The 27015-nt window shown below is 59.2% G+C and overlaps 1 protein-coding gene across 10 annotated transcripts in view; it reads left to right on the forward strand.

Moving 5' to 3' along the window:
- ZMIZ1 (zinc finger MIZ-type containing 1) overlaps nucleotides 1-27015 on the forward strand; it is a 231064-nt gene that overhangs the window by 153405 nt on the left and 50644 nt on the right. Inside the window, exon 1 of one of the 10 annotated variants that reach the window (XM_072823771.1) lies at nucleotides 9510-9606. The exons of 7 other annotated variants lie outside the window; for them this stretch is intronic. The gene's annotated coding sequence lies outside the window, so the exon portion shown is untranslated. Of the gene's footprint in view, nucleotides 1-9509; nucleotides 9685-10255; nucleotides 10389-27015 lie in introns of those variants that run through there. 2 more of the 10 variants (XM_072823769.1, XM_072823770.1) reach the window with 2 other exon arrangements.

Here is a 27015-nt window from a genome sequence, read left to right on the forward strand (position 1 = left end):
GGCCCGAGGGAGGCGTGGGCTCCCCTTGCTGAGGGGGAGCAGCGGAAGCGCTGGCTTGGTTCCCAGGGCTGTGCCTTCCTCCCATGCATCCCAGAATACTGCCTGCATTCCGAGTGGAGAAACTGAGTCAGGGAAAAGGAAGTGCTGCTTGGCTCCAAACCATCACATCCCCAGAGGTGAGATCTCTGGGCTCATTTCTTTCCCTCCACCCCTTGGGCATCCCAACTCAGGCTGTTGGCTCATGGCTTGCCCCGCCTTTCAAATTCATCAGAGGTCCCAGCTCCTCATCCCTCTAGACAGGCCCTCAGAGTGGTGGCAGGGTAGGGTTCAGCTTCTGTGTCACTTCTGGATTTGTGGCCGTTTCCCCTGCCGGCTGCAGGCAGGCACCCAGGCACTGTTCAACACTGTTTGGTATTTTGGGTTTTTGCAGTGAGCCTACCTCCAAGGAAGCTAGGCCAGCCAGGGTTTATCAGTGCCTTTAAGGGACTTGCTGGAGGCATCTAGATAAGAGCAACTCAGGTTGAGAGTAGCAGAAGGACCTTCCTAGAGCTACCATAAGACTTCCAGGGCTTTGAGTGCCAATCTAGGGAGCTCAAGCTTGAACCTGAGCCTGGCAGCACTGGGGAGCCATGGAAGGTTTTCGAGAAGGTAGTTATGTGGTCAGATTTGCCTTTTATAAAACCGTAGCAGGTAGAGGGGGCACCGAGGAGCCAGAGGCAGAGAAAACAGTGTGATGCTCTTCTGGGTGTCCATAAAAGAGCCTGCTGGGGTGGAACTGTGCCTTGTGTCGAGGGAAAGGTACAGATGCTAAGTCTCCAGCAATGCCTCTTGCCCGTGGCCAGCCCATAGCTGTGCCTCGGAAGTTCCATTAGTGACTTGGGATTTGTTTTAAGCTTCGCTGTGGAGTTACTGGTTCTGAAGACTGGGTACGGCACCTTTCGGAGGAGAAAGTCCTAACTTTGGACTCATTTCATTCTACAATGAAAGGGGTTGTATGGGGTGTTTTTTTTTTTTCTAATCACAAAAGTAATATATGCTCCTTATAAACAGTTAAGGCATACCGAACATTATAAAGAAGGTAGAGCTGAGGTGCCACTGACATGGGATAATGACTTGGTGAGTAACTGTTATTCAATGAGTATTTGTTGAGCACCTACTACGTGCCAGGTCCAGAGCCACCAGGGATAGAGCAGTAATCAAAACAGACAAAATCCCTGCTCTCGCGCAGCTCAGGGTCTACCAAGAAGGATATGTGTACAGACAGACTGCACATAAATTTGCCAGGACGGATGTTAGCGGGCCCACTACTTCAGAACTGGCTTCTTTGTCTTAAGAGGATTGTGTGTATTATAGGCACCCTGCCTGGCTTGCTCCATCCTTTATAGGTTGTTCCTGGGGAGAGGTGGGGTATCAGCTCAATTGTGACGGTTCTTCCTGGGACCTTCCCAATCAGACTTAGTGAGACCAGTGCCCCTAGTAGCAGAGAGGCCAGCATCTGCACTAGATGTCCACACTGCATGGGGAAGCTGTGTCGCAGAGAGACAGTGATGTGCTGTTGGCTACACAACAAGCCCCCAGCCTCTCTCCTGGCAGCATCTCTCAGCTGGGGACTTGGCCTCCGGTGGAGGGAGGGGTGTGCTGTTCCCACCTGCCAAGCTCAGCTCTGCAGATCCCGATTTCAACATCAAGCCTCCCACTCCTTGCCCTGCCCTGGCGGCCACTTTGGATTTTCCCCAGACAGACATTCCTACGTGGCCTGTCTGCTCACGTCCAACCGCTTCCCCCCCACACCCCTGGGCGCCCTAGGGAGAGGGGGGACACCTGAGACCACACGGGGGAGTGAAGGAAGCTGCCAGGTTCCTTGGGCTGCTGTGGGCTGGGTGCAAGGGGCTGGCAGGGAGTGGGCAGCGGGGGCAGTGTCCTCTCACTCAGGACTGTCAAAAGAGGAAGGAAGATGATCATCACACAGGTGATGCGGGGTTCCTGATGAACTTCAATGGGTTCAGAAGGTTCACAGAGCTGCTGTATTGCTGCCCGGAACATACTGAGGTGCTTGGGCATGCTTCTCAAGCACCCATCTTCTCCTCTTACCTAGGAGAGCACCCCAGAGCAGAAATGGCCACAGAAGCCCTAACCTACTACTCCTAAGATGCCCTCTGCATTTTCTCATCCTCAGCTTACACACCCCACGTGACAGGGTGCTCACTACCTCCAGGGCAGTCCTGACTGTCCTTCTGAGCCCAAATTCGATGCCCCCACCCCACATTCTTGATGTGCATGACCCCCTATGGATGAGGAAAGGAGCCGAAGGGTCCAGAGTCTGGCCCCCAACGTCCCTGTGAGGAGGAGGAAAGGAAGACAGAGTGGTGCAGACCCTCCACATCCAAATCCCATCAGCTCAAAAAGAGGCAGCTGATGGACAAGAGCCCTTTAGAACAGTAGGCCTTCAGATCTGTCTAGCACTTTACAGTTTGGAGCACATGCCCTTGACCGTATACTTGGTGGGAACCAGCGTCGGGAGACATGGCTTGAGGCTCTGGAACAAGCCAGATGTCTTAGGCCTAGTCCTGGCTCTACCACTAATTTCTCGTGGTATTGCCGGAAGCCCTGGCCCCTCTCTGAGCTTCAGTTCCCTCATTCCAAATGAGGCTAGGGGCTCTTTACTCCAGCGCCAAATGAGTTGATGATCCCAAATGGTCAAGTAGAGGCTCTACAGGCAAGGGGCTGGCTGTAACAGGCTATGCAGACTCAGGGGGCACAGTGGGGTCGGTGGTTGCTGGAGCAGCCTGCGTTCAGCTCCACGGCCCCCCAGCCTTGGGCCAGACTGTGTGCGTTGTCTTATTAACCCCTTCCCTGTCTGAGCTTCATTACTCAGTCTGCAAGGCGGAGGGCATCCTCCCGGGGCCTGCTTGAGCCTTTGTCTGGGGAGTGTCAGGAGTGGAATTCAGCTGCTCCTGGCCCAGGACGGCCGGGGACGGGGAGAAATGCTGCAGAGGCAGGGAGGCAGGGAGGCAGGGAGGCAGACAGCTTCAGCGGGAAGGGAAATTGCCTTTCCAACTGCAGGGAGCTTATGTCAATCCAACCCAGGGGCGTCCGGAAGCCCCCTGTCAAAGCTGCGTCCTGGGAGAAGCAATAAAACCCCAGGACTGCTGAGGCACAGACATTCGAGCTGCCTTGGCTGGCCCTTCCCTTCAAAGGCAACTCCAGAAATCAATGGAAAGAGATTCATTAGAGGCCTGGGTGGCGAGCTCCCCACCACCTCCGGCGGCCCCTTTGTTAGCAGGCCTGGGCTTCCTGTCTGAACAGGCTGCCTCCGCTGAGAAGCCACCCCGTGTTCTCCCAGACGGTGGTTCGGGGCCTCATCTCTGGGCGGGCGGGCAGGCGGGCAGGCGCCTCCCGTGCACTCAGTCACTCCTTGACTCACGCATTCATTCAGGCAGCTGGTTCTTGATTCGTTCCTACAGCAGAAACCTGCATGTGCCTGGCATCCTTTAGATCCTGTCCACGCCACACATACACAACAGACAGAAGTCGCTGTTGACGTGCAGCTTGCCTTCTGGCCAGGACACAGCGTTAACGAGAGAAATAAGCAGTCACAAATGCAAAGGGACGAGGGAAGTCAGGAAAGAGTGGGAGGAAGTGTGGGGAGGGGCCGCCTTTGTGGCAGAGGAAGGCTGCCCGAGAAGGGGTCACCCGAGCCACGTCCTGGTCCTGCAGGAGGTGGGCCGTGAGCCTGGCTACCTGGAGAAGAGCGTGCCGGGTGCACCACCCCGGGCACCTGCGGTCAGAAGGCCAGGGAGGCTGGAGCCGAGTTAGCCGAGGGCAGACTAGAAGGAAATGAGGTCGGGGAGGTGACAGGGACCAGGTCACGCGGGGTCTTGTGGGTAATCGTAAGGGCTGTGGGGCTTCACACACTGACTGAGCCAGAGGCACGGCAGGAAGGGACTTGAGGAGAGGAGGGACGTCCTGTGACTTCGACTCTGCAGTGTCACGGGGCACGTGGTTTTGTTAGGGATGCCATAACAAAGTACCACCTGCCCCGCAGCTTGGACCACAGAATTGCAGGGCGCTGAGGGCCAGAGTCTGCCCCAGCTGAGATCAGGGTGTCGTGTCAGCAGGGCCGTGCTCCCTCTGAACACACTAGGAAAGGATCTGTCCCAGGCCTCTCTCCCAGCTCGTGGCACCATAACGCCATTACCACTAGGCAAACTTCCCCCTGTGCGTGTGTGTCTCTGTGTCCAGATGTCTGCTTTTTATAAATGGACATCGGTCCTATGGGAGTAGGGCCCACCCCAATGACCTCATCTTAACTCAATCATCGGCAAAGGCCTATTTCCAAATAAGGTCACACTCACGGGTAGTGGGGACGAGGACTTCACATATTTTGGGGGGGATAGAGTTCAACCCACAGCATCACAGCACACACTCAGCTTCTCAAGAATTATCACCGATACCTCCTTTGGTCGCCCTGAGGACCTGGTGTTAGGTGCTTTCACTGCCGTCGTATGAAGGAGGAGATACCGGCCCAGGAAGCCTAGGTGACTTGTCCATGGCCACCAGCTAGTCAGTACTTGTTTCCTGAGTCTCAGCCTCCAAATCCACAGCTCCTCAGCTAGCAGGGACATGGCCAGTTCCTTCCTGTCTGCCAGCCTCTCTGCCCCAGTAGCATGGGCAGACAGCCTAAGGGGGTGGCCCCCTTCCCAGCTGAGCAGCTGAAGGACAGACAGCTCTTGGAGACTGAAGCTACCACTACCAGACCGCCCATCTTGTGCCTGGCTCCTGGGTTCCTTCCCCTATCTCTCTTCCTTTGGCCTGGCAGGAGGCTCTCCTGGGTCCCCATTAACCTTGCAATCGTCAGGGCCTCTCAGAGGTGCCAAGTGGAGGTGTGGGGCAGGGGTGGGTTTTGTTTTCTGGAAAAAAAAAAAAATGATGATAAGATTTGGGCAGAAGCCAAATACAGCCTTCTGGGAATGCAGTCTGAGTCTGGGCTGAGGGCCCTGCTGGGGGAGAAATCCAGGAAGGGGGGCAGGGTGCAGGGATAGGAGGTTCTGATCCAGGCAGGTCTCATTCTCTACCACCACCCCAGCCTCCCCTCGGGTGGGGCCTGGCCAACCAAGATGTCAGGTGCACGCTTACAATCATGGTGAATAGGATAAAGAAACACAAAGAAAATCCTTCTGTATATGTAATGTGGTTTGGTGTGCTGGAAGCAACAGAGAACAAGAGTCATACAGCTCTCATCACTCCAGCTCGCTGGAGTGACCTCGATGGTCACTGTCTTCTGGATCTTCGAGTCCCATCTTAGGAATATAATATGACGGTTCTGTGCAGACTTGGGCAAGTGGTTTAAATCCTTCTGGCGAGTTGTCCAGACCTCCCTGTGCCTCAGTGTTGTGGTCCATAGAGTGGGAATAATAATCACACCTTGTTAGAGGGTAGGGACCACATGTTGACATTCAGAAAGTGCCTGGAACAGCAAACAGCCAGTCACCCACAGTGAGCTCTGTATGATTAGGAAACAGGAGAGGCCTGGATCCAGCTCAGGGGGTCCCAGCTGTTTCCCAAGTAGGAGTGCGCCCTCCCGCTGCCCCCACGTGTGGGTGGGGTTCTGAGGCAGGGACAGGGACACCTCCATTGGCTGGGTTGCTGGACTTCAGTCAGTGCCTTCCTTCCTCAGGAGTGTGGGAGTAGAATCGAGGGGATGGACCTGGGGGAAGGAAGAAGGGAAAGGGGACAGAGGGAACAAGCATTATCAAAAGCCATGGGAGTTGGTGCCCTGGCCCCTCAGAAGTGGGCAGGAGAAGGTCTCTGGAAGGCAAAGGCCCTGAGTCGACCCCTGCCCCCAGTGCAGTTGCTTGAGCCTTCCTGGGCCAGCCAAGCTGGCAGTGAGGCAGATGCTCCACGACCTGTTACCCCGAGTACGTATGCATTCCTTTATTGAACATTTTGGACACCAAACTTCTCCATGGGTCCTGAAGTGGGCCAGTTGCATGAAGGTGGACGACCCAGGCAGCTCCTAGGTCCTCCACCCACGCCGGTCACACTCATGTAGACACCGGCCCGGGGCCTCCCTGGCTATTTCATCCTCCCTCTGAGTGCTCCAGCCTGCATGGGTGACATCTCTGAGTCATCGGGATCCTTGCTGAGACCTGCTGAATCAGCAGGCCCTGCTTGAGAAAGACCCAGCTCTTGAGAAGGGAAGGCCCAGAAGAGCCTCCCATTGGGCTCATTGTTCTGCCTCCCCTCAGCCTCGGTCAGAGGGAGCCTGGCTTTTGTCTGCCCCCCAGGCCTCCCACACAAAGCCTTGCTGGAAACCCTGGGCGGAGCTGCTGTCGACCCCTGGGGGAACATACCTCCTGGGTGGCTCTGCTCTTTTTGCTTTCTCTCCTTACCGGCCTGGGCCCGGATGGGATCCAGGCGGCCCTGCCCCCTGTAGGGTAGCCTGGGAGCCCGGGAAGATGCTTTTCCTGCACCCCCAGCCACAACTGTGGTCCCCTCCCCCCATGGTCCTGCAGGAGTGGGTTCCGCATGACAGGTTTCCCCAGCGAGGGGAAGAATCCTCCGGAACGAGCCACTGCTGCCTTCCTGGCTGCAGCGCTGTGATTTATTGGTGGCTCTTCCTCGCCAGGGCCCATGGCAGGAGGAGTTCAAACACCCGCAAGAAAAGCCACCCGCTATTGATCCCCACATCAGGCTTCCCAAGCGCTCGCGGGCATTCATCAAGGAGCCGGGGCACTGGGGCCGCAACTCTCCCTTTTCTTCTTCCTTTCTTCTGCCTCCCAAGTCATTTCCCCCCGGGCTGTGCCCCCCTCGCCGGGGTCACTCGGAGAGCTCGCCGAGTGACTGCCGGCAGAGGTGGAGGGCGCCTTTGTCTGCGGCCCCTTTCCTGCAGATCCTTATCAAGGCGTGCGCCCAGGGGGTGGAGCAGGCCACTTTGGGCTCGGGCTTTTGAGCAGATCTTTGGAAGCTGGAGCCACGGAGTTGGAACGTCAAATGAGGAGTAAGCCCTTCTGAAGCAGGAACTGGTTACAGTACCCGTATTTCTGTATACTCGGGACCTGTGGTATTAATATGAGCTCGCTAACCTAGTGGGCCTGATAGGGCCTTGCGGGCCTGGAAATTAGCATGTGAAAACCCCAGCTCCGGCCTGGAGGCCTTGTGTGCCGGCTGGGGAAGGGATGCTTGAGAACAATTTGTTTTCCTGGTTACGTAAATCTGCTCCGGGATAATATTTTCTTTTCTTTTCTTTTCCTTTTTTTTTTTTTTTCTTTGGCTTACCTGGAGAAAGTCAAAAACAATTGGTCCCAGCCTGAGGAATTTAAATAAGCATCTTAATGCTTTTCTCCCACCCTGTCCTGGCGGAACTGGGAGGCTGAGGAGGCGGACTGGTGGGGCTGTCTTACTAGTTTTCAGGCAGTGACGCCAGGTCTGTGTCCCTCTGGTATAAACCTCAGCTCCAGTCTGCCAGATTCTGGCTCAATGGACAGGAAGTGGTTTTTCTGAACTCAGTGCCTGGGGGCCGGCTACTTGGTACCAACACATACAGGGAATTTCAAGAATGAACCTGGAAGTTCCAAACATTCAGGTCTTTGGTGGCTCGGCAGGCACTGAGGATCAGCAGGCACTGAGGATCAGATCGGCACGGCGAACTACCATCACGCAGAATTGCTGGGAGGGGAGGATCCAGGAGGAGTGTATTCCGGTTATCTGAAATCTTGGCTATTTGAATTCAGGGTGATGTGACATGTTAAAACCAGGTTAATGTTAGAAATCTGGTTTTGAGGACTTCTGTCTCAGTGTTTTCTTCCGAAATTTGGGCCAGATTGTCAGGCTCTGTTTCCCAGGGGGTCACTGGCTGAGCACTGGGCTTTGGAGAACACTGTCTAGGGGATCTGCAAGTGGGGACTGGGTCAGCCAAAGTAAAAAAGATGGGAAAGTCTTTATGGGGCCATAGGGCTCTTCTGTCTTGACATCCCAAACCCCTATGGGGCTGCTTGGGAGGGCAGAGCCCCCAACAAATATCTCACTTAAATGACTGTCCCACACAGAGACCATCCTAACCCAAAATAAGGAAGACTCCTTGGAAGAGGTGAGACCAGGGAATTCTTGCAGAGCAGAGAAGTCCCTGTTTGCCTGGCTGCCCCTGGGGTTGGCCCTGCAGGAAGGGGACGCCAATTAATCTCTCTTGCAGGAAGTTAGTTCTTGTCCAAAAGGCAGCAAGTTATGAAGTATGAATTAATCTATTTAACCAGCTCCACGGAGGGAAAGCCCATGACAACTGCATTTCCAAATGCCATCCCCGAAAGTGATATTTCAAGTGGCAGTGGGTGGGATTAGAGCCTGCTAACGATTTATGTCAAACAAGGAGCAAGAATATAATTTCTAGATAAGTGATTTGTCTCAGCCACTTCCAGGGCGGGCAGGACAGACGGTATGGTTTAGGGGCCAACCAGAGGCTCAGATTGAAAAAGGAGGGGAGCATCCAGGAATGTGAAGTGTAGAGCAGCAACAAAGGCTAGTGGACCCGGTCAGCTCCCCTGTGATGTCTGAGAGAGCAGGGCACAGCGGTCAGTATAGAGGAGATTGTAAAGACAGTTCTGGCTACCTTTCTTTAGGATGAAGGATGGGCGGGGGGAACCCTTCGCTTCCTAGTCGTTTGACTTAGGTCACCGAGACATTTTCACTGGCAGGTGGGTAGGGCTGGGGGAGGGGGCTAGGAAACGTTTCTCCCGAGGGGGTGATGGTTGGGGAAAGAGGGAGGGGCGCAGAGCCCTCGGGGCAGGACGGCGGGTGGTGGGCTTCCTGGGGCGGAGGGGTGGAGACGGGACGAGCTCAGCGCAGCGCCAGGAGACCTTGCGAAAGACAGGCTGGAAGGAAGAGGCCGCGGCCACCACAGGATGCAATGTCAGGAAGGCAGCAGCTCCCGGGGCGGGGCAGGGCCGAGGCGCGCACCGCAGCCGCCCCCGGCTTCCCTGCAGCCGCTGGCCGGGGGCACAGGAACTCCCCGAAGTCGGGGGGGGGGGGGGGTCGGGCTCCGTGCACCCGCGCCCCCTGCCCCCGGCTCCGCGCTCGGGGAATCCCGGAGGGAGGGGGGCCCCCAGGGTCAGGGTGGATGCCGAGTCGCCTGCCTCCTCCTCCGCCCCCCTAACCGGTTCCGAAAATCCTGCAAACCGAGGTCGCCATCCGGATGACCCAGTGCCGCCCCGCCCCTCCCCGCCCCTCCCCTCCCCTCCCCTCCCCGCCGGCCGAGACCGCCCCCGGGCCGGCTCGGTCCTCCGCCCCCACCCTGCCGGGGACCCTCATTAGCATGACCGCCCGGGGGGCTTCGCTGGGGGGCCGGTGGGTGGGGGCGGGAGGCTCCCCGAGTCGGCCACCGCCGGCGGCCCCCTCCGGCGACAGCGCTCCGGGAGACCCGCTCGCACCAGCGCGGCTTCCAATTAACCGCGCGGGCGGCGGGCGCGGGCGCGGGCGCGGGCGCGGGGGCGGGGCGGGGGGAGGGGGCCCCGGTCGCCGCCCCCGCCCGGAGGCTGGAGCGCCGCTCGGCGGGTCGTGCGCTCGCTCGGCGGCGGCGTGCACCAGCACCACCCCTGCGTGCAAGTTTGAAATGTGAGCTGCTGCCTCCGATTCCTACTCGCTCGCGCTCCCTCGCAGCCAAGTGGCTGGGCCGGCGGCCTGCGCGCGCGAGTGAGTGCGGGCGGCGGGCGGGGGGCGGGCGGGGGGGCGCGCGCGAGCCGGGGCTCCCCGGAGACGCCGAGCAGGTCTGCGAGCCTTTCATCTTCCTCGCGCGCTCCTCCTCCTCCTCCTCCCCTCCCCCCTCCGCGGCGCCCCGGCCCCCCGCGGGCGCACGCAGGGTGGGTGGTCGCGGCGCGCGGGCCGTGGGAAGTTTCGCCGGCGCGCCCCGTGCGCCCCCGCCCCCCGCGCGCCCCCGGCCCATCCCCGTCCCCGGGGGGCTGTCGCCTGCGCCCGGGCGCGCGGCTGGCTGCCTCCTCGGCGGCGGCGGCCCCATTAGCGGAGCCTCCGCCTGTGATTGGCTTCGCCCGGGAAGCTGGAGACGGGCGATGAATAATTGATGCGTGCGGTGCGGTAGCCGGACGGCGGCGGCGGTGGCGGGCAGCCGCGAGCGGGAGCGCGGGAGCCGGAGCGCCCTCGGAGCGGGCAGCGCGCAGCGAGCGGGCGCCGGAGCCGCCGGGGCCCCCGCGCCGCCGCCGCCGCCGCCGCCGCCTTCGCCCGGGCGCGGAGCGGGGATGCAGGCGGCGCCCGCTGCCTGCGCGCAGCCTTTGTTCGGCGCCGGCTGAACCCTGCCCGGAGACGCTCGCCGCGGCCCTGAGCCGCCGGGCCGCAGCCCCCCGCGGGCGCCGGGGCGGGACCGCGGCCGGTGCAACTTCCAGGTGAGTGCGGGGCCGCAGGGGTCGGCGCCGGGGCGCCCGCGGGCCGGGCCGGGCTCCCTCCGGGCGCGGGGGTGAGTGTGCGAGCCTGTGTGTGACAGAGGGCCGGTGCATTGTGGGTAGCGCCGTGTGCTGCATGGTGTCAGCCCGAGGCTTGGCCGCGAGTGGCACAGGCGTGCACCGGGCCCGTTTTGTGCGCCCGCGGGGGGGGGGGGGGGGGGCTCGCTCCCTCCCGGCGCCCCCCTGCACCCTCCCCGAGGCCAAGTGTGCTTGGCGCTCCAGCAGACATTTTACAAGGCTCCATCCTCCATCGTCCCCCCTTGCACAAATAAGAACGGGCCGGGAAGCCTTCCTAGCACAGCACCAGGCAGCGGCCCAGGGTCTTTAACTTCAAGCTGCTCCTTTGTCAGGTTGCAGCCCCGAGACCCCCACGGGCGCTGGTGATGCCACCATTGCGGCGCCCTTCGGAGAGCTGGTGGGTGCGGAACGGACTTCTGACAAGTGTTTGCTGGGAAGCCGGCTGGAGAAGGGGGGGGGTTGCACCAGCCAGGAGGAAGGTGCCTTCCACCCGGGTGCCCCCGAGACTTTCTCAGAAGGCAGCGGGGCCAAAAGGTTGTTTCTGGGGCCTGAGTGCATGGTTCTGGTGTCGGGGTCTTCCTAGGCTTGGTGCCCAAGCCACTAAATAGGTCCCGGTTCCCGGGGCCAACGGGAAGCCCGCTCTGAGGAGACTGGGTGAGTTCAGGGCTGTGACTTTCCCTGCCCTAATCCCTTGCACCTGCAGGGAGGTGGCACTTCCTGAGACGGGCTTCAGGTAACTGTCATTCTCAGGATGGGGGGCCAAGACCCCTGCCCTTGACTGTCAGGCCCAACTGCCAGGTGGGCACTGGGCATGACCGGTGGCTCTTCCAGCAGGAAGGTTTTGTGAGGCAACTGGCAACGAGCTGGTGCCAGAGTGCTTCTTAATGGCCCAGCCTGGAGGCGGGGAGCAGTATGGGCCAGAAATCCTGCCGGGCTGTGAGTTGGAGTAGATACGATGGTACCACCCTGAATCCAGGGTGACCGTGATGGTGTGTAGGGCCTCAGGCCCCTCTGGTCCTGGGGCAGAATGCTCACCTCCCATCCACTACAGGGCAAAAGGCTCTGTCCCATGGCAGGGGCTGGGGGTGGGAGTGGGAATCTGAGCTGTGGGGTCCATGTGGCTACTAACAAGCCTGTTCCCCTTTTTGTGTATCAGCTAAGCCATGACTACCCCCCAACTAGCTGGATTCAAGTCCCCTCCTGAGCTATTTTTACCGTGAACTTCCTTAGTGAGAAACCACCGAACAGCGATGCTTTGGTGAGAATCTGGGTCTGAACCGGAAGCAGCAGGCTGCACAGGGTTTGCCTTGCCTCACAACGCCGTCTCCACTCCCCAGCACTGCCGCTGGGCGCCTCCACCTAGCTCCCTGGTCTCACCGGGGCCTGTGCACTCAGGGACTTGGGAACCCCGGCTTCAGATGGGAAAACATGTGTGAAACCCCGAGACCACCCAGTAGGGGACCGAGGAGCTTAACCGGTCTGAGGTCCCACTGGAAGGAGAGGCCTCGACTCTGGACTCCCTGAAGGCAAGGACCATAACTCCTCATCACCGTGTACCCTGGTGCCCACTGCAGTGCCTGGCAGGTGGCGGACCCTCGGCGACTGCTGTGAGGACTGCATGAGCGGGTCTGGAGCTGCTTTCCCGGCTAGGATGGGGAAGGGGATAGAGGGGCAGCAAGAGCACTTCTGGATTTGAGTTAGTGCTGGTTGAGCACCCAGCGGCCAGGTCCTGTTCAGCCCCTGGGAACTGTCGGATGAGTCCCCATTCTGGTGTCAGCCAGTCAGACTGAGAAAGGTGCCCCCACCGATACTCAGCCCAAATCCTGCCTGGGAGTTTCCTGCTGGCTCTTTCTGGGTCACACCCCAGGGGGTAAGGGTGGCAGGTGCATCAAGAACTATACCGTCCAATATGATAGCTCCCAGCCATGTGTGGCTGTTGATAAATTTCAGTGAACTAAAAGTAAAAGTTGAGTTTTCTCCTTTGTAGCAGCCGCATTTCAAGTGCTCAGCAGCCACATGTGGCTGTTCGGGTTGTAGATCGTTTCCACTGTGATAGAAAGTTCCACTGGGCAGCACTGGCCTATGAGGATGGAGACCTGAAGCAGAAGTGACGTGAGGATGCTGGTCCAGAGCCCACAGGTGTGACAGTGCAGGATGAGTCCATTCAGTAAAGCCATCTTCTGTCTTCTTAGCACCTTCTTTTTCTGGCAGCTTCCCTGTGAGGGGAGTATAGACTGGCCAGGTATTCCCATTTAGGGTGCGAGAAAACGGAGGTTCAGTTTTGCCCAAGGTCAGCCAGCGGGGGGGCGGGGGGGGTGACGTGAGCCCCTCCTCTACCGGTGCTCTGCCTCCCGGCAGAGGTCAACCAGGGGGCAAGGGTGGGCAGCGGTCCCAAGAGCAGCCTTAGGCCTCCCCGAGGACCGTCTTGGTGCCTGCTAGGCGTCACTCTTGGTGAAGTCATCCATCGATCGGGTGGGAGAGCCAGCTCAGCCTCTGGTCCCCAGGAACAGAGAGTTCTGTGCTGGCAGAGCTGGGAGAGGGAGAGAGGCTCTGGGTGAGGGCGGTGTTTACCTTGATCGATGCCGCTCTGGTCCCGAGGGAGAGGCTGGCTCATCTCTGCAGGGAAGGACCCCATCGGTGGGCCCGAGGCTGAGTTCGTTAGCACCACCCCAGGGAGGGCTGTGCAGACCCCAACCCAATGGGAAGAATGAGCTGGCGACTTTGGCTGGCACAAGATGCCCTTCGCTCCCTCCCTGCCAGGGCCTGCTGCCCCTCATGTCATGGGACATTTGCTTGGCACACTTGCCCTCACTCTGCCTCCCCACCCCCCAAGCCTCAGCTGCTGGAGGAAACTCTCCCAGGGCCTGGCAGAGAAGCATCAGCCTCACGGGGGAGCCTGCTCAGGGAAAAACAAGCCCCTGCCCTGCAAGCACACCCAGCTCCTCAGGGAGCTCCCAAGCCACTAACCACAGGCAGGGAAACACAGTCAGCCCACGGCCCAGGCTGGTGAAGGGACTGCCTGCCCCAAGGTCACACAGCAGGGCAGGCTGGCATGGAGCTAGTGCCCACTCATGGCCCGCTCCGAATCCCAGTATGTCATTTTGAACTTGAGGTTTTTTTAAGATTTAATTGTGCCTTCGGTTGTCTGTTCCAGCGGTGAGGTGAGGTCACTTTGTCTCTGGCCTTGGCCCTGTGTCCTGTGGTACCTACCTCCCCCCAGCATCAGCCTGCCTGCAGCCTCCAGCCCTTACATGGCCCTGAGCTGACTCAAGGGAGGGGTCTGAGAAGGGGGTGGCCCTCTGCCAGGGACCTCTGCGCCCCTGGGAGACCATCTTCAGGCCCATCCGGGGGAGCAGGAGGGATGAGAGGACCTCTAACCCCATGCCCAGGCTCCCAGGCCCCGTGAGTGAGGTAGGGCGGTGTTTAAGGCCCCTGTGCCTTTCCCCGGGGACGAGGCGGCAACACCCCCAGCACTCCTGCTCCCCAGAGTCTGATGTGCTATTTGTTCTTCAAAATAGACCTACAGAGTCAGGCCCTCGCCTCACTGCCCAGAGCGTTAGACTGCGCTGCCCAGCAGCACCCAGGCAGGTGAGAAAGTAGGCCCTTTCCTTCCCTTTGGGTACCATAACCGGGGCACTGATTTCTGCTCTGCTCAAAGCCAGCGAGCTCTCCAGCCTTCTCTGAGCCCCCTTGCCCCTCTCTGGGTCCTCCTCCTGGCCCTGCCCACCTGTAGGGAAGGCCCTGCCTCCCCAGTGTCCCACCCCTGGCAGTAGTAGTGGGCACTTCCTGCCTGTTTGGTGAGAGAAGAACGGAGAGGGAGGGGGGCTTTAGTCAGGATCCCCACATTCCCAGACCCCAATCGCTTTGGAGAGTCAGTAGTTCTGAGGTAGGGCCTGGCCTCTGTGATTGGGCTTTGGTCTTGTCGAGTTCCTCCAGATAATTCGGATACCGTCGTGGAAACGTGGCTCCCGGGGCCCAGCCCTCAAGTGATAGTATCTATGACCTGGTGCCAAATTAGCGTGAGCCCTTTGGCAAGTCATTTCCCTTCTGGGAGCCTCTGTTCTCATCTCTGTACTGAGAGCATTGCTCTGTGCCTCATCTCTAGAAGGTAAAGTCCGCTCTAGGAGTCTTGGGTGTGCGTGGGTGTGCGGGGGGCGGGGGAGACACGGGCAGAAAGCCTTGGTCCTGCCTTTGGGCGCTGCCAGCAGCGTCTGATGGTACAGGGGAATAAGAAGGCACAGCCGGGCCAGGAGGCTTGAATGGCCACAGGCCCGGGCCCCACCCTCCCAGGAGCTGCAGAAGGTAGAGGGGGAAATGGGAAGTCTGAGGCTGGAGTAGCCTGAAACTCCTCCCAGGTGGAACTTGGTTTTTGGAAATGGTAGGATCTGGGTCTTGGGCTCAAAGGGCAAAATGAACCAGCAGAGGGGGGATGGCAACCTTGGAGAAGGGAGGGTATCCCTCCCGATGAAGCACCAGAGTAAGCGTGGGAAGCGGAGCCATGGCTGAAGCCCCACGGGGAGCACAGATTGTATCCTGGGGGCACCGGGGAGCCATTGAAGACTCTGGATCCGGCGATGCTGCTGAGCGGCGGTCGGAGTCCATGCAGGGAAGTGGGGAGCAGCGTGAGCTCGCAGTTCTGCTGCGGGAACATCCCTGCCTCTGCTGACGCAATGGAAAGCCTCCTCTTGGTGCAGGGTTCCTGTTTTGCGGTTGCCCGTGGTGGGGGGCGAGGGCAGCCAGCGCTGCTTCTGAGGAGCTCCGGGAACTTGGTGGAACTTGTCCAGACCTCCTCTTTGCGCCCTCAGCTCTGTCCTGGGAAAAAAAAAAAAAAAAAAAAGGATGTGTTTGTGTCTCCAGTCCCCCCGGGGCGTCACAGCCAGGCCCCAGAGGTTTTTAATCAATGTGGGCAGTTCCCTGGGGCTGCAGGGGGACAGGTGACAGGGGATAGCCTATGGGCTTGCTGCATTTGGTCTCACACCATGTCGATGGCGTCCTGGGTCGGCAGAGCCCACGAGGTGGCCGGAGATTCATAGGCGCCTCTGTCCACCTCCCAAGAGTATAGTCTGGTTGGCAGATCCACAGTGTGCACGGAACATTCAGGAGGGTCTGGTTCGGTTCCTGTGTGCGCGGGTGGGCTGTGAAAAATTGCAGGGCCGGGGGCATGTGGGGAAGGAGCCCCGGGAGGCTTTCTTCTATCTCCCCTCCATCCTGTGGCTTCTGGGCCCAGTTCAAATGTCAACACCCAGGAGGCCCCCCCGGCCCCCCCCCCCAGCGTACAGAGACTCTCCCGGCAGCCCCGTACCCTCCTTTGGATGTCCGGCACTCACCACCTTATGCCAGTCTGTTTCACGTGGTCGCTTGCCCACCCAGGTGCCAGCCCTAGTAAGCTGTGAGTCGCAGAACAAGACATCCATGGCTTATACCGGTGCCAGGTGCTTGATAAGAGTCTCTTAAATAAGCAGCCCAGGGCATAAGTGGGTCACAGCAAAGGCAGTCACCCGGGGAGGAATGGGGAGCCCTGAGTTCCTGGCCCAGCTCTGGCTTCCCAAGTTGACCCTTGTGACGTTCCAGAGCCCTCGTCCTTCTTCTACAGGAAGAAGCGTGGGGTTTCCTGTGCTGTCCTGTAGGATGGCCAGTAGCCACATGTGGCCACTTAAATGTGTATTAGTAAAAATTAAGTGAAAATGGATTTTCAGTTCCTCAATCACACGAGGCACATTTCAAGTGCTCAGAGCCCCAGGGGGCTAGTAGCTACCGTATTGGACGGGGCCGTGGTTGGACGTTTTCCACCATCACAGTGCTCTTGGACACAGCTGCTCCTGCGGGCCTCAGAGCGCCTCTGTAGCTCTCATGGTGGTTGTCTGAGGGGGGCAGGGTCCCGAGGCCTGCCTCCCTGCCAGCAGTTCCAGGGGCTACTCCTACCCCATATCCCCCTTGCTCAGGGCCCCAGACTTCCCCTCTGTCCTTTCTGTGAAGCATAGGGTCCCAAAGGACCTCCCTGCCCCATCCCCACTGGGGCTCTCAAAATGGGGCCACAGCATCCTTCCAAAGACAGCGTAGGGGAGTAATTATGAAACCCACATCTGTCATTTACTGGGTGACTTTGGGTAAGTCACTTAACTTCTCTAAGCCTGTTTCCTGGTCAACAAAATAGAGCTGCCTGTGCTTGCCTCTGCCTGGCGGGGTGGCAGTGGGGAGTCAGTGAGACGGGGTGGAAGGCGCGGTACTCCGTGTCTGGCACATGGGATTGCTCAGTACATGGCAGCTTTCATTACCATCAGGTTGACTTAATTCCCTCACAATCTACGTTTAGCTACCAAGCCAGCTGGCCTTTTGGTTTCTTCCGAATTCCTGAGTCTGAGAGACGGGGTTCTTTCTTGTCCCAGCTCCACCTCGGGCCTCAGGGTGCTCATCTCTGAGATGCTCCTCCCGCTGTGCGTTGTGACCAGAGACCTGGACTGTGCAATCTGGAGGGTAGGGCTCTCCAGGGGCTCATGCCTCCCGCCTGACCTCAGTGATGGGAGATCCGGAGAGGGCCAGGGGGAGGCAGAGAGGGTGTGAGTGTCCCTGTCACTCGTCCATCCTGATGGGAGACTGAGGGGGCCGCTATGTGTGTCCCAGCTCTGCAGGAAGTGTGCATGGGCCTGCACCCATACCCACTTTCATTTCCCTCCTGGGGAAGGAGCTGCAGATCTATACCTTGGACTCCTGAAGCCCCCCTGGGAGACTTGCACAAGAATCTCTCCGAGCCCTTGAAGCCCACTAACCATTTGCTGGAGCCTATGAGCCCCCAGATTGTGTGGGTTGTGTTTTCTGGGCAGAGTGCCCCATGAGCCATGCCATGTTGACATGGGTCTTGGAATCACAGCAGCCCTGAAGAAGGTAGGCTGACAGATGAGGCCTATGGGTCTGGGCCTGGCTTCCAGGGTCCAAAGGGCTTCTGGAAAGGCACTCAGTGCCTTCGTCCTGGAAGTTTTAGGAGCTGGGGTGAGATCCCAGAGCCTTTGTGCTTGGTGCTGGACCCTGGGTAGCAGGACGACACTCAGGCCCGGCCTTGGGGAGTGACAGCAACAAGTCTCAGGGAACAGACTTGCTAGTAGGAAGGGTGCGGGGGCATCTGGGGTGGACGCCCAGACAGGGGCTTCCCGGGGATTTGTCTCCATGGGGGAGTGGTAGAGGAGGTGAGGGCTGGGCATTCACAGAGGGGGTTCCACGGTACGAGGTGGGGGGTCAGGTGGGAGGGGTGTGGCCCTCCTGCTCCCCCTATTGTGGGTTGACAGCTGTCAAGTCCTCAGAGCTCACCCTGCTGAGCCTTGCCCACCAGCATCTCCCCCAGCCCCTCTCCTGCGCCTTCCACACTGGGACTGGAAGGGACATACTCCCAACCCTCCCTGCACCTGTTTCCTCATCTGCAAAATGGGAGAATAGTGCCCCTCTCACAGGGTTGTAGGAGGATTAAGGAGTAAATTCCAGCTGTAGCTTTGGTTTTTTTGGTTTGTTTGTTTGTTTAAGACTATGTATTCATGAGAGACCCAGAGAGAGGCAGAGACACAGGCAGAGGGAGAAGGAGGCTTCCCCTGGGAAAGCCCGATGTAGGACTCGATCCCAGGACCCAGGGATCAGGACGTGAGCCGAAGGCAGATGCTCAACCCCTGAGCCACCCAGGCGTCCCCCAGCTGTAGCTTTAAACACAGTGCTACGACCGAGTCAGCCCTGAGTGAACCATAGCTCTCCTCGCTGCCCGGTCATGGGTGTCCTTGGATTCGTGAAAGGCCCATTCCTCCAGGGACGTATCCTCTCAACCCTCCACTGCAGCCCAAGCCTCTCAGAAAGCTCCCCGCCTTGCACCCGCCCGTGTGCCCGCGTGGTGGGGGGGCTCACTCCAGTACCAGCCCTGAGCCGGTGAGCATGCAGAGTGCCCACCTCCCCGGCGAGCCCGAGAGATCCTGGACCAACAGCCTCACTGCCTCCCCACTCTTGGCTAGGAGCTTGGGGCTCCCCAGTGTTTGCTGAGAAGCTTGTGGCTTCTCTCTGCAGGGCTTTAGGACAACTTGCGTAACCCTCTGGGGCGTCTGCTTTTCATTTGCGAGCCCCTAAAAGCCCTTGGGCAGGGAGCTGACACCCCTGTGCTAGGGACTCAGGGCAGTGGCTCTCAAAGCAGAAAACACCCTCTCGCCTGACCTTACTGGATCCAGGGCAGCCTTAACCACTGGGCCTCCACTTCTGAATGCCCCTCCACACCCTAGGCTGGCAGCCCAGCCCGGGGAGGGGGACGCCCACAGGTCAGCGCCAGGCTAGGAACAGGGGCAAGGGCCAAGCATCTGCTTCCCTTTGTAAGCACAGGCCCCACAGGATATGGAACCCTCCCTTCTGTCCGGGCCACTCTGACCCTTGAAACAGGGATGGGGCCTCCACCCTCTCCGTGCCCCTGCCCAGAGGCAGCCCTGGGCAACCGGGAGCATCCCGCCTGGTCAGGTCACCCTCCAGACCCAGCACCCCCGCCCCCCGCTCCCCTACTGAGAGCTGGGCTCCCACAGCCTGCCCACCCAGGAATTAAGCCTCCCCAGCATCGGGCCTGTCAGGGGCTGATAATCCTCTCAGAGCTTTGCATGGAGTTGTACCTTCTCCAAGAAATGCGATTGATGACCTGGATAAGCTCTTTGTCCTCAGGTTACAGTCTCTTCGATGGAGATTTCTTCCCAGGTTGTGGCTTACTAATTGCTCCCTCCTCTCTCCCAGGAGTGTGGGGTGCCCCCCACGGGGCCCCTGGGCTCCTGCCCAGACGGAACCCGGCCTCTGGCCAGGCCTGGCTTCCCTGGACACCTCCCTGGTCTTGGATACCTCGTACCTGCAGCCTTCCTGGCCCCCACCCAGGAGACCTGAGCTTGAGATTGCTCTCTCTGCCACTCGAGCTGCCTCTTCCTTAAAACGGGGGCACCCTCCCCCCGCAGGCCTGTTGTAACAGGAGCTTCGGAGTGTGTGCAGGCGTCCTGCGGAGGGCACGGGATGCATGCCCTCCGTGCTTGTGCGCTTACTAATATGCTCGCCTGTGACCCTCGCCCAGTCCACTGTGCAGTAATTACAGCACTCCGCACAGCCCTCCGTTTGTGCAGGAATATTGGATTTCTTCAAGTTCATGGCTGTAGCTCATTCGAGTTTTTATGATCCACATCCGAATGGGCAAAAAAGTGCACACTAATATGTTTTGAATGAATGAATAAACAAACGAAGAGCTGGCTCTGGGTGGAGGACTGTGGGGAATGTAAAGGAAAAATAAAAACAGAACATGATCCCTGCCCTCTGGGAGCCTAATGTCCCCAAATGAAGATAGATCTGGAAGGCGCTGGGTGTACAGGGCCATGGGTGTGCCCGGCACTGGAGCAAGGGTGAGCCTATTGCAGGGAGTACATGTTGCAGAAAAGAAGTCTAAGATGGGATGTTTGAAAATGAATTGTGGGTTTTGCATTTGGGTATCTACACGGCGTCCCCATGCAGGGGAACATGCCTGTGGGCATGTGGGGGGCGTTGACAAGTCGAATGATGGTTGGATTAATGTATATGGAGGCGTTCCTGTGGAATTTGTGTAGGTTTGACCTGAACACATGGGTGTTGGGAGTGTCTGCGATGCAGCAGCCAGGTGGGGTGCGTGTGTGTGTGTGTGTGTGTGTGTGTGAGTTGACGTGTTCTCATCCCTTTGGGGCATGCAAGTGCCCACATCGTTCCTCTCGCCGTGCTGGGCAGCATAAGGGAGAGGGAAGCCAGGCTGTGTGCGGCCAGTTGCGTGACCTGAGGCTAGTTACTGAAGCCCTGTGATGCTTTAGCCTCCACGTGTAGAAGCAGGATGGTAGCAGCGACCAACCTTGAGATTGCTGGGAGGACCTGGCAAGGCCCCGTGCCTGGCACAGAGGGTGCACTTGATAAGTATTAGTTGTGCTCATCACGTTCGGGGTGGTGGGGTGGGATGGCCCCCGTCCGGCCCAGGCAACCAATGACTCTGAGAAGGTGGCCCCAGATAAAGGCAGCCACTGTGCCTGGCCCTGGCACCCCTCCCCCCCCCCCCCCCCCCCCCCCCCCCCGGTGCAGGCACACCCCCCCTCCCGTCAGACTGGAAGATTGACATGGAGCTCTGAGAGGGGTCTCGCCCCGAGGCCTGGACATTTCTAGGGATCTTCTTCCCCCTGAGAGATGACCAAGGGCACCAAGCCCAGTGGCCTTCTCCGCACATCACTCCAGGGACTCAGGGAGGGCCTGGGAAGGCTTGCTGGAGCTGACCCCAGAAGGCCTGTCTCATCCTCAGGAAGAGGACTCTGGACCCTCCCAGGCCTCAGGAAAGGGTGTTGCATGGATTCCTGGGGAAATAAGCCCTGACGGTCCACAGCTTCCGCTCTGCCTGTCTCTGTCTCGGGGATGATAGAAGAATTCTGTGACAACTCTCAGAGCGACTTACAGGGGAAGTCTTCGGATCGTTGGTCTCTCAGAGCACCCTAGAGTCAGGAGACTGTTGCATCCCACCCTTCATGAGAAGTCACTTGCCTCTTGGGGCCTCTACTTTCCCCAATGTAAAATGGGGCTGTTGATGCCTGTCGTCCTTAGCACGAGGATTGACTCGGGCTGCATCTCTGCCCTGACAGCCCTGCCACTTGAGCTGGCCTGGGCCTTTTCCTGCTGAGCCTCAGCATCCTGTGGCCAGCTGTGAGCTCCCCTTTGAGCAGCTGGTGTTGGGAGGAAAGCACCCTGGCCTGGTGGCCTTACCGTAAACTTCCCACCCAGTGCTCGGACTTCAGGGTGCTGTGTAAACAGAGGTCAGGGATCACGGGCTGCCCCCACACTTTAGGTTACAGGCTGGAGCAGACTCTAAAAAGGTGCTTCTACCCATGGGGTGCCTTCTCTCCCCTGTCATTACCAGCACTGCAGAAACAGGGAGATGAGGTAGGGGTCGGGCAGTGTCAGGGTGGAGTGGAGGCTCGCACTCTGGGCTTCGGACTCCAGAGCTTGAGTCTTCACCCTCCACCAGTGACCGCACCTGCGGGGGTGTGGGGTCCAGACCCCGGGATGTGAGGCTTGGTGACGGGCTCCGGAGCAGAGAACGGACGAGACAGTGATCCGCCAAGCTAGCCACCTAGCCAGACACGCAGCACACCCAGCGTGGACGCGTGGGCCGGCACACACACATGCACACAGCCCTTCACACAAACACAGGCGCATGTAGGCTCCCCACCCTTGGGGTATTCCTCTCCATCTAGACAACTTGACTGCAGTTTCAATTCTCGTTTTAGCCCAACTTTGTTTTTAATGTGGAACAACTATCACTTGTTTGTATATACTTCAGCAGCAAAGTCCCTAGGGGAGAAGCAGTCTGTTTTCTTAAGCGGAATCCTGGAAGTCCAATTAGGGAGTGATTGTTCCACTTCTAAGATTTTTCCAGCGGCTGCCTGGCATGCCCTGCTGAGCCCCTAATGAGGCAGCCGGGGCACCCCGGTTCAGAGCCCAGTCCGGCCGGGGAGCCACCTGTGGGAGGGCCAGGCCGGGGCGAGTTCCAGGCCTGGACCCGGGCCGAGGAGGGCCCATCCTACTGCTCACCGTCCCACGGCCTCGACTGCCGTCAAGGGCAACGTGCAGGGCGGCACGGCAGAGTCGGGGCGCTCTGGGTTGAAGGGAAGCCACACCGGTAGGGCAGGGTGGCCTTCAAGCCCACGCACGAAACTGTTTGGAAGGCTCCTGAATGTCATTCTCCTTCCCGCCGCCCGGAGCTCACCTGTGATGGGGCCGAGCTGATGAGAGCCAGGTGTGTGGGCTCCCGAGTCCGGCCTGGCAGTCGGTACCGTGGGGCCCAGGAGAGGAAGGTGCCCTGGGGAGGGGGGAGGCCTCCCTGGAGAGAACTGTGAAGCACGGAGGGTGCTTGCGACAGGTGCGAGGGGGGCAGGCAGTGCCAGGAGAGCCAGCAGAGGTGAGGGCGTCGGGCCCGTCGGCTCTGCAGAGCAGACACCTGATGTTTTTAATGTTGCTTTTCAGACGTTGCCCAGTGGTCTCTGTGCACTTTTGCTGGGGAAGAAGGGTGTGTGGTTGAAAACAAACGTATGCCTGGTAGCCAGGCGCAGCCTGCAACCTAGAGGCTCGTGTGAGCTGCAGCAGCTGTGCCTGCCCGCTCCCTGTGGGCCTTGGCCCCCAGCCCGGGCTGGTTCACTCCCGTGGTGCCCCCCCCCGGGGGGCCATCCCTCTCCCCCGGCCCGGGCCTGTTCCCCACGGCCTCTGGGAGGTTCGGGTGTCTGCCTGCCAGGTGGGCAGGTCCCCCCCCACCGCTCCCCGCAGCAGTGGCTCGGCTCACGATACTGCCACGCTCCTGCCACCTGAGCCCCCCGGGTGCCATGTGCCACCCTGTTTCCAGGCAGCAGGTAGGTGGCCTCGGAGCAGGGGCGAGGGGGAGAGGGAAGGAGATCCCAGATGGGGCAGGGAGGGTGCTCCAGCCCTGACAGGCAGGTCGTGTGGGGCCTGCCACCTGGCACCTGGGTTGTCCCTCCCCGCCCCAGGAATGGGTGAGAGCAGGTGTGGGGGGATGCTACTCTCCCTCTTGGGGTCTCTGCATGTTGGAGCAGTGGGGTCTGTCTGGGCGTTCGTGTATCTGAGTGTCTGACCGTCTCGGCCACGAGTGCCGCTGTTGCCCTGGCTTCCCCACCCTCCTCCCTTTGTCTCGGTGTCTCCTGCACCTTCCGTGTCTCTCGCTGTCTCTGTATCTCTCTGTCCCTGCCTGTCTCTGCCTCAGTTCTGAGTTGATGAGGGTTCCTTTGCCATCAGAGCCACCCCGCCTCCCCCGCACCCCCACCACCACCACCACATTGGGTTGCTCTGCTTAATTTCATTTTCCCGGGGCTCCAACTCACAGAAATAAACCCTCCCTTCCCACCCCTGCACTTTTTTGATTTAACAAGCCTGCTGGAAAACAATAGTGATTTCCGCATCGATCATAAACAGAAGTGATTACCATACAATTACAGCCTGAACCATCAGCCTCCGTGCAATCACTGCGCCGCATTGTAAATCGGAAGACAATTGCTTGCAGAATTACCCCCAAATTGGTTTAAGTGGCAACAAAAGAGTGTTGGCATTTTGGCATTGTGGAGAGGGGTTGTGTGGGGGGGGGGGACGCTGGTGGTCCTGGCAGTGGAGGGTCCCCACTGGGGAGCTCTTGGGGTGTCTTCTGGCCTTCAAGCAGGTAGCTTGCCAGGGAGAGTGCCTGGCACCTTCCCCCACCCCGTTCTTTCTCCTGCAATTATTGCTGCTAGCCCGACCTGGCACCGGTTGTTACAAACTCATTTATACTCATGTGTGAGTGGCTACAAGTATTCCATCAACCAGGACAGCAGAGAAGGGTGAATCGGGGGGAAGGGTGTGTCCCAGGAGGCCTCCTCGGCTCCCCTGCGGGGCCCCTCTCACCCACTCCCGTTTCCTCACTGGCTTTCCAGGTCCCCTCGTCTCTCTGGACGCTTCTGGTCTGGCTGCCCCCTCACAGCCGTCCCTTCTGGTGGAACTCTCCCGCCAGGAACCTCCTACATGCCAACCGGGGCAGCCTGTTCCCTCCCACAGCTGCAGTGTGTCCCCTGCCTCCTTCCCGGCGGCCCGGTCCGGCCCCCTCTGCGCGCCCGCTGGCCCCCGGCACAGCCAGTTTCAGGAGAGGCTCCCAAGGCGGGTCTCCGCGGACCCGGGCCTGCTCCTCTGCAGCTCGGACTCTCGGAGGAGCCTCCTGCCCCCTGGACGTCTCTCGAGTGTCTGCAGACAGGGCTCCAGAGTTCTGGCTGTTTCTTCAGGAGGCTTGTCTTCTCTTGGGGAGGCAGTTTGTCTCTGGGGCGAAGCTGCCGTGAGGTTCTTGGGAAAGCCTTCCCACTGGTGCACTTCGCTTCCACCAGGGGCCTCCAAATCCAGGTTGTACGTGCCTTTGCGTGTCCCATCGGATCCTCACAGAGGGCTTTGCGTGTGCTTTTATTCCTGTTTTTGATAAAGAAAGGAGCCCCCGAGCGTGACGTGGCTTGTGCCAGATCCAGTCAGTGAGGATTGGGGTCTCTGGGCCCCCCTGTTGGAGCGCTCGTTCCCGGGGGCCGTCGCCGCAGCCTTGCCAGCCCCGCACACAGGCTGGCGGGCTCCCCTGGTCTCCGACCTGCCCCCAGACCTCAGGCAGTACCAGTCGTTTGAACAGGTCCTACAAGCGAGAGAGCACTTGTGGGGTGCTGCATCCCGTTCCCGGATTTGTGAGCACCCCTCTCCCCCACTGTACGGGGACTCCACTCACCCAGGGCCCTCAGGTTCCCGGTGCCAGAAGCTGCTTTAAACGCACCCCAGCCAGCCTTCCAGCCTGTGCTCCCTGGCATCCCATACAGCGGGAGGAAGCCCGATGTCTCCGAGCTTTCTCGCCAGTCCAGACTCTGGTTTTATGCCAAGTCTGCCACCAGTGGACATCTCTTGAGTGTCTAGGGACGGACTGGACTCCAAGTTCCAGTGTCCGGTGGGAAGACGGGGGTTCGAGATCGCAAAGACGCACAGTCGCGTTCTGCGCCTGCCACTTTATGGTCTGTGCCACCTGTAGCTCTGAGGCTGCTTTTTGTTTAAAGAGGAGCGTGCGACCCCGCTGGACTACGAGACGACAGACGTGACCATGTTAGCAGTTTGGGGTCTTTCGGCTAAGAGCAGCCGTTATCCTTGGCTTCAGAATGCAGCCCTCCCTTTGAGAAGGAAGGGAGCCTTTGGGGAGCACTGGTCATGTGCAGAGCTTGGCACTGGCTGTGGTAAGGCTGTCTGCTTTACCCTTCGCTGCAACCCTGAAAGGGGAGCCGCCACTGGGTTTGCGACGTCCGGAGCTGGAGCCCCGTGCGGCCTCTTACCCTTACACGTAATGAAGTAGAAAGAGTTGAAATACAATTAAAACCTCAGCTCCTCTCAGGAGCCACATTTCAGGGGCTCGGCCGTCACACGTGACCTACGTGGCTCCGGTCTGGACAGTGCGGACAGAGGCCACATCCATCAGCGAGGAGGGTGTGTCAGACAGTACTGCACTGTGTCATCACCCCCATTCCATAGGTCAAGGGGTCGAGGACTAGATCAGTGACACGTCTCCCTCGGAGTCCCAACTGGAAAGGAGGGAGCTTGGGACTTAGACCCGAGCCCACAGCTAAATCAACATGTTGAGCTCTCTTGCCGGCGCCTTCACGAGCCGTCCGTGGGCTTCCTAGTGGCAGGCAGTGTCTGCTTGTCGGTCCCCCCACCGTCCCCCCCCGCCCCCCCCACCCCCCCCCACCCCCCCGCCGTGCCCAGCTCGAGGCCTGCCCCAGGGTGGGCACGTGGCACGTGTCTGCTGAGTGGATGGTGGAATGCATAACAATGAGCTCTGCCTGCTAAGACTTGGGTGCACACTTAAGTCCCCTCCTGCAGGAGGAGGCACAGAGCCAGCTGCTGAGGAGTGATGGATGGCCCCTCTCCAGAGATAAATGTGGCAGTCAAGGTAATCGGATTGTGTGTGACGGTCTAATTTGTAGGCGAGGGTAGGAAGCGCCCAGCCATGCCTTGCCCCAGCCGCCCATATTAGTTTAATCAAATGCCCAGTATCTAAATGACTAGGCCCCAGTGATGGATGATCTGAGCTTTGTTAAATGCTGTTGCCCTGTCAAACCAAACTTCCCAAGGCCCTGCCAGGCTCCTGGGCTCTTTAATTTGTTTTTTTCTTGCTTGGTTATCTCTGCATGGGGCAGAAAAGGGGGGCTGGGGCTCTTCTGCCTGTCTTTAAGTCTCTGGTTTTTCAGGCGGGAAGAGGAAGAGGCCAGAGCTGGGGGAGGAGTGAGATGGAGTCACCTTCCGCCTCTTCTGAGAAGCCCTCCTGGGTCACTACACACAGTCCGGGGGTGCCTTGCTCCCTAGAGCCCTTGAGTCTGGGCCTCACCGTGCGCTGTGTGTCCCCTGTCTCTTCCAGACCCTCCCACCACGCCGGGCTCGCTTTTTCATTCTCTTAATGGGGGGATCTCAGTAGAGCAGTTTCTCACTCTGATGCTGGAAAACTGCCCAGCTTTCCTGTACGGTTAGTGCTTGTGGCCTCCGTTGAGAGCCTTCCTCCATCCCAGGCTCGTGGAGATAGTCTCCTACCCCGTCTTCTAGACCATGTTACGGTGTGTTTTGTTTTGTTTTGTTTTTTTGTCTGCGGTGTGAGGTAAGGATCAAGTTTCCAGCCTGGTCATCGTGTGCTCTGAGCATCTCCCGTGTGCCCCCCCAGAGCAAGCTGGATCCTTGGAGAGACCAGAGATAGAAAAGGCTCCGTCCTGTCCTCCAAGAATGACAGTCTATTTGAGCTGCACCATATGTTCTTAGAAAGAAGGTTGAGAACAGCGTGTATAACACGCCACCCTCTGCGTCAGGGCGGGGCCTGCCCACACGCACCGTGGCCCAGTCCAGCTTTTCCGTTCGTGTCGTCACCCGTGTGTCGGTCATTGTTCTAGGCGCCAAGGGTGTGGCAGTGAACGCAGCGCGTGGAAGCCCCTGCCAGGGGAGAGCTTTTGCTCCGGTGCAGGGAGAGGGG

This window comes from Canis lupus, chromosome 4, assembly GCF_048164855.1.
Source record: "Canis lupus baileyi chromosome 4, mCanLup2.hap1, whole genome shotgun sequence".
NCBI classification, from domain to species: domain Eukaryota; kingdom Metazoa; phylum Chordata; class Mammalia; order Carnivora; family Canidae; genus Canis; species Canis lupus.